Source organism: Aotus nancymaae, unplaced genomic scaffold (assembly GCF_030222135.1).
Source record: "Aotus nancymaae isolate 86718 unplaced genomic scaffold, 86718_ANA_hifiasm-v0.15.2.pri h1tg000029l, whole genome shotgun sequence".
In the NCBI taxonomy this organism is placed as follows: Eukaryota; Metazoa; Chordata; class Mammalia; order Primates; family Aotidae; genus Aotus; species Aotus nancymaae.
The window spans coordinates 64,284,672-64,292,289 of NW_026988442.1; positions in this window are offsets into that span (position 1 = coordinate 64,284,672).

Genomic DNA, 7,618 nt, shown 5'->3' on the forward strand with positions numbered 1-7,618 from the left:
TTTAATGATGTTCCCTTGAGGTAATTAGAGGCACTTTGTGGTGGGAAGCGTCCCAGGGCTGGGAATTATGGCATTATGGAAATGAAACCCACGTGCTACCTCCTTCAATTTTAATTCAGAAGGAACAGTTGGACATAGTGTTGAAGAGCTGAGGCAATGAAGAAAGGAAACTCAGCGTTCCAATGGACTGGTTGGAAAAGAGGTGAAAGAGTAGGCTGTGACTTTGTTGCCCAAGTCTAAGCAAGAATTAGTGTTGTCATTGCAAGAAACGGAATGACAATGGCATCCTTTTCTATCAGGAATTTAATCCCTGCCTGAGTTTTAGGATGTTATGTCTAGGAGTTCATTCATTCATTCAACAAATATTAATATTTATTAAGGGTCTATTACGTACCAGGCTCTGTGTTTCACAGTGGGCATTCAGTGATGAATCAAGCAGAATCTTTGCCCTCAAGAAACTGACATTCTTGTAAGATAGACTGACAACCAACAAGCAAATATGGTACTATGTCAGGAGGTGCTGAGTGCTATATTTAAAAAAAAAGACATAGGAGGGAGATAGATTTTGATGGAAGAGATGCTTTTGTATACAGAGCGATTTGGAAAGGACAATCTGAGATCATACTGCTTGAACAAAGGACCAGTTTGTACCAAAATTCAATGAAGCAAAAAATAGTAAGTACAATTTACTATAAGCCTAGGGCATAGGGTGATTAAGAGAGACAGTTCACCAGAATTCCTTTTGAATTTCATAATTCCTTTGGCTATACCATTAAACTAATATTTAGAAAAAGACCTTGAGCTCTCATAGGTCTCATTGCCAGAAAGTTATCATACCCTTGGCTTCAAATTATGTGGAGTTCTACAGTCTTGCTAGTAATACAAATCTGTGATAGTAAGGACCACTGAACAAGTCCAGTCTGGATACTGATTCAGTTTATTATTGTATCTTGTTCCCAGTGACAACAGGAACAAGCAAAGCAATTATCCAACTCCAGGGAAAACAAATCGAGACGCTTGGACCACACAATGCACAGTAGTCATTTTTTTTGACAGGTTGTCATGGTGTATTAAATAAAATTTCTCATCTAACATCTGAGGATGAGAAATAACATGGGACAGAAACTTCAGCAAGAACAGTCTAGACTATTTGGGGGGAAGTTTAACCTTTAGGGCAGAAATTACTTGTTTACTTAAGCAAGCCATTATCCATCCGTCTTTTTTTTCTTGAGACGGAGTCTCACTCTGTCACCCAGGTTGTCTTCTTATGCCCATATCTTCATTAGTATATTTCAGAATTTTGCCTTGATTAGGAATTATTCATCTGCAAGAAAGAGAATCCCTTCTTAATAAAAACTGGAGAAATTTATTAGGAAGATACAAGGCAATAACATGAAACGCAAGGGAAGGAAGTCAGCTGGGGCTCACAGGATGCTGGAGCTTTAACTAGAAAGTCATAAAGAATGGGAATTATTTTCTCCAGATCTCTGGAATCTTGTGGTCTCTTGTTTCTGCCTCTCTCTTCATTTGTGTGTCTCTAAAGAGTGGCTTCCTAGGTTTTTCTGAGCACAGGGCTGCTCCTGCTTCTGTCTTTACATTACTTCCTTGTTCATTCTTAAAAAGAGTCTCACTAGAAGTAGTCCTGCTCAATGAATAAATATGTGTGAAAAGCAGGTTATAAATAAATATACATAGTCTAATCTTCATCTATAAACAATTTTAATATGTGTATGTATGCTTAGGAAAAAATCTAGAGCAAAATGCACTGAAGTGTTTTTAATAGTCTCTCTAAGTGATGGGATTATGGGTGATTTAAATGTTTTTCTTTGAGTATATATGCACTTTTCCATCATTAGCATATACTATTTTTGTAATTGTGAAAAAATTATTGAAGAAAAGTAAAGGTAAAATACATATGGTAGATCCCAGTAGTCTAGGACTAAACCCAAGAATGGAGCAGGTATGTGCCAGGTCTTGGGTACAGGGAGGGAGGGCTTAAATTGCACTAGGGAAGATGGCAGGAGATACTTCACATACACACACCCAGAGCTGCTGGCAAAAATTTCTAGATGTATTTGTTTTCAAGAAAACCCTCTCAGATACCTGTCAGTACCATTGTAGGAATGGAATTTGTCAAAAATGATTACGTGCTCATCAGATCTCTGGATTCCCTCTCCATTTCCCTCTTGCCTTACTTGTGCAACTATCAATTATATTATGTGAGATTCAGTTGGTCCTACAGTATCCCACTATAAAGTTGAGACTTGGAGTTCAATCTGTTCCTTGACTTGCCCCGCTCTGGGAAACATCAGAATGAATTTTGTAGGTTCCTTTCTTTCCACAAGACACCACCTGAACACACTTCTTAGAGCCTTTCTCTGGCTCCTGCTACTCACAGGATCAAGTCCATGCCACCTAGCATAGGAGAGAAAGCCATCTGTGCCCTGGCTCCACCTACTTGCTGGTTCATCCCTGTCCCTCTCCCCTTCCACTTCACGCTACAGTAACATGGAATTGCTTGCAGTTCTGTAACACACCACGGCATCTCACACTCACTTACATTTGTACCTGCTGCTCCTTCCTTCTGAGATGCTCTTCTCCTCCCTTGTTCACTTGGATCCCTTCCCTTCCTTTCTTCTGCTCAGATGTCAAAACTTTTGTGCAGATTTCTTTGAAATCTCAAATGGAAACTTTATTGTGTGTGTACTGGTGTACCTTGAAGCACCCCAGCTTTGCTTACATGCCTATCTCTCCTCCTAGAGGAGAGGCAGGAACTAGCTCCTTGAGGGCAAGAACTATTTCCTTTGCTTCTGTTGCCGTTATTGCTACCTCTTAGGTGCTCAAGAAATGTTTATTAAATGAATAAATAAATAATTTCAATTTGAGACTTCCGCAAATGTTGCCTATTGGAAGGTATGGTGGATTAGAGTGAAAGGGAAAAGTAGAGGATATACTATAAAGTGGCTTCACAGATACTATCTCCCTTAATCCCCTCAACAGCCCCATGAGATTTTTATTATCCATCCCGCTTTACACGAGGAACTGTATCTCAGGTCAAAAAACTTGCCCCAAATCATGCTTCTAGAAAGTGACAACTAGGATTTGAACCTGTCTCTAATGTCAGTGTTCTTTTAATTACAGAATCCGTGTGAATCTAAAACCTTTGTCTGCTACTTATAAGCCATGGGACCTAAAGTAGTTCTTTTAATGAATTGAAGTCAGATTTTCACTTCTGTAAAGCAAATTAAACTCTAAGGAAGTAGTTCTCACATGCTGGTTTCATATTAGAATTACCTGCAAAGCCTTTTGTGTGTTGTTTTTACACCCAAAGATTCTGATATTGGTGTGGGGTGGTATCCGGACATCAGGATTTTTTCAGATATACCCAGTGGATTCTAACATGCAGTCAGAATTAAGAAGCAATGTTCCAGCTCAGTACTTCTTAAACTTTAATGTGCCCATAATTCACCTAAACATCTTGGAAAATGAAAATTCCAACTCCGTATGTTCCAGGTCGGACTCTAGAATCTGCGTTTCTAAATGACTTCAGGTGTGGCTCTTGCTGTTGGTTTTCACACTACACTTCAAGTCGCAAGACTTAGAGTAGAAAGCCTGCACCCTAAATGAGGAAATCTAAATTACCAAAACAAAGGTAGTGTTGTTGTCATCTCCTCTCTTTAGACAAATGCCCTTTCTCTTGCCTATTCAATTCAGTTTCTATGGAGCTACAGTCTTTGGCCCTCAGTGGCCCTGACTAGGTCTGGCAATTGGCTCTGGCTCATCTCTTGATAGATTTCCACAGGTTAGGAAGCCAGGTAGGAGAATACCTAGCTTGGCGCATAATTGGAAAAGGACCTGGTGCCGACAATCAGGGCAGCAAATAGTACCAACCAAAGCACTTGGGAATCCAGCATGGACCGCAATGGAGGGTGTGGCTAGCCTGGTTTTTGTTTGGTGCCAAATTGCCTGGCTGGTTAGATCTAAAAGATAGTACAGTAAGGGTACGTTAATTGAGCAGGGGATGAGAGACTGTTAAAGTTTAGCCAAGGGCTTAAAAGGGCCAAGATGGCTTCCCATGAGGCCAACCTGTCAACAATCATAAATTAATCAATATGCAACTTTTCACTATCTGTCTACTACCTCCCAATCCTAAACTGGGTGTGTGTCACGTGGGAGGGGGTGTAGGGGATGAATGACTCATGTAAATGCATGTGAGTCAGAGAAGGAACATGGCTGGCAGAGGCCCTGCTCTTATCCTAGAGCCAGACACTGAGTCCCTAGATAACCAACAAAACCACTTCACACCAAAGACCCATGAGCGATTTATAGGTGGATAATTTTTACGCCTTGGTCAAGCAGTCCACTAGAACTCCACATGCATGAGGATATAGTTTAGAATGTCCTGTGCTCATATTACCAGTGAGAGGGACGTTTGCCCTTTACAGGCAATAAGAAGGAAGCAAATTCAGGTAAATCAGGCACGCAGGAGAATTTCCTCCCCCAAGTTTGAGGAGCCTCTGATAGGTTCACTTAGTAAAGAACTTCAAAACCTTATTCTCTCCAAATTTCGAAGTTTTCTTTCAGGCTTCTATGCTGCTATAGGGCCAGGCTCAGATGGCCTCTTGGTACGGCCTTCCAGCCCCAAGTTTAGTTCTGTTTATGGATTGGAAAACCCAACACCTTTACTGCTCAAATATCCCAGACACGAAATGTTTTGTCACGGATTTGGTAGCAGGAATACCCTAGTTCTTTGTTTAGCCACTTGAAAAGGAGGATTAAAGGAAAAAAATCAGAGACTAGCCACAAATAGATGGCATGGAGCTTGTTTTGTAAAGCAGTGCCTCTAATTTGTGCCCGTATTCCTTATGGAAACTAAAGGCAAAGCCAAGTTTGCTTTGTGCAAATTCAGCAGCGCTAGGACCCCTTGGCAGAATGCCACCTCGCCCTTGCTTAGGCGGTGTCTGTGCACAATCTTGCTTGCTTTCTTCCAAGGAACAAACAGGGTGGGAATTCCTGATCTAGCTCTGTATCACCAGTAATCTGACCTGCAGGCTTGTACCTGAATACTGAAACCTTGGGGTTCACTGCTCAAATATAAAACTTGGTAAAAAGAGAAAAGGGGTAAAGAGACCCTTCTTAACCTTTGCAAATGTCATGCACTATTTATATAACATTTACCACTTTTATTTTCCACAACCTAGGATTTTGTGAGGAGAAAGGGGCAGGTACCTTAAGCTAAACTGCATTCCTACAGGTTTAAATTACAGCTTTTCCTTTCTGAGGGCTAAGCTCATTGTATGGACATCATTCTTCAGGGACTGGTTTTGCCTTATAAACAACTTGAATTCTACTTCTTAGATTATACATGAAACTAGTTTTCTAATAGCTTCATAAGAGAATGTTTTTTTCTCCCCCCAAAATTAAATAAATAAGCTGCCCTAAAAGAGGAGTTGCTATCTGTTGGATGGAAGCTTTGAAATTCTTTCAGTCTGGGTCATAATAAATGCAACAAGTTTTCATTTTCTAATCCAGTCTTATTACATAAAATCGCACTTTGACTAAGACTGGGCTCAAGGTTTCATTGTCTTGCTTGTGTAAGTACTCAAGGCCTATACCTGACTAAATAAGTTACCATGTGAAATCTGGTAAGTATTTTATAAATTCTAGAAAGGAAAAAGCTGTAACGTCTCATTTTGACAACCTTCCTAACTGCAGCTAGGTAAGAAAAATAAACACAAGTTAATGTCACCCAGAAATCAAGAGAACATGGACCTTCAGGAAATGTGCACTTGTTTCAACAATAATACAGGCTTTATATATTTGATCCCTTAATAAAAATAACATTTTTAGATCTCAAGGTTCTAAAGAGCTGAAGGGGTGGAATGTTTTCGCACAAAAATACTACATCTTGTTGTAAAATGGCAGCCATGACTAAAGTCAGAGTTTGTCAACATGGCGGTGCTCAGGCCACCTTTCACCTGAAAGTGATATTTTGTTCGGCTCTCACTGTGTTTAACAACAAATTAGTTTTTAAAATGAGAATGTTTCAAATAAAACTACAGGTTCCTGGACTCTCTTGAAAAACAGGTTCTAGAAAGGATTAGCACACATCCCCCCACTGGTTCTTGATTGACTGGAACTGGTGGAGTTGACCCCTTAGGTGGAACACGTACTCACTAGTTTACCATAGGTTTGCTGAGGACTACATTGTTCATATATGTTGTCTCCTTGGTCCCTGTAGGCCTTTGACAAAAAACCAAAGGCTGAATGCTTCACTCCAACACAGGGGTGGCAGCCCGCCCATGAAGGCTCCCAGGTGCCACCTGCAGCAGCTGTGAATCTCTCTCTCCCACTCTCTGGCAGAGACATTCGTTTTCTTCTTCTGGAGACATTGTAGCATAAATGAAGGATCCCTGAATCGAGGGTCAGGGACTAGTCCTGAGCGATAACTCCTTTTATTTAATTGAGTGAATTCAGAAAATCCACTTAACTTTTTTGATTCTCAGTTTCCTCATCTGTAAAATGAGGGATTTATTTATTAAATTGACCCATTCAACTAACATTTAAAACAGAAGATGCACCAAAGGACTCAATTATAAAGGACATAAACTGATGATGTGTAGACACATTATGTGCTGCCGTCTAAATCTTTTTTAAAAAGAGTGAATTTGAATGCCTTTAGGCACTTTCCCACAGCCCCTGTCTCTCAAAGCCAGGTCATCAGGATCTCCATTACCTGCCTGACCTGTCAGTCATTTGAGTTCACGAATGACCCATGACCTCTATAGCCCTTTACCCCCTCTGATATCCTGTCGTTTTTCTCTCTCTTCCAACATTTGCCTCTTTTTCAACCTTGTCTCTTTATTTTGTTCTCTTCCCGTCTCCATCTCCCCCAACCTAAGGCTTGCCAGGGGCTTAGCTTTTAAAGTCTGCCATTGAGTTTCTGGTGAGAGAATTCTTTTAGCTTCAGCCCTTTGTTGCTTTTTATCCTCACCTTGACAATAAGGACACAATTCTCAGTTTTACTCTGTAGCTTGGTTTACTGTTAGCGGCAGTTTCCCTCCCTTCTTTGCAGCAGCTGTTCTCATTCTTCTAACCAGTTTTTAAAAGACTTGAATTTGGAAATACGGTCGCTGTGCGCCTCTTCAGAGATTCATCCATAACTGTCAGAGCCTTTTCATTCCCTGTCTTTTGTATAGGTTTCTTTTATGAGCAGGGTAATTTGCATTTGTCTTTAATTCTTAATTTGTCTTTGCATTTACTGTGGATGTAGCATGCAGCTGAATTTGCATTTTCTTTTCACTTCCATTCTCATGGACTGGGGCTGTCTGAGGTGCAAACCATGGAGAGATTCGGGAGTGTGTTTGCTGAGTGGTAAACTTGGCTCTTCTGGCTTTATTTTATTTCTCCCTCCCCTTACTCTGAGTTATTTTATTATATTTAGATGTTCTAAATGGTAATCAAACATAGCCTATGTTTTCCAATCCATTGGTTACTTAATCTCATTCAATGAATATTAGACCTTTAAACAACACTGGTATTCACTTAATCAGGAGTAGTCCTGTATAAAACGATATTAGATTCTTGGGTATAGAAACTGGAGAATTCATTCTGTGCC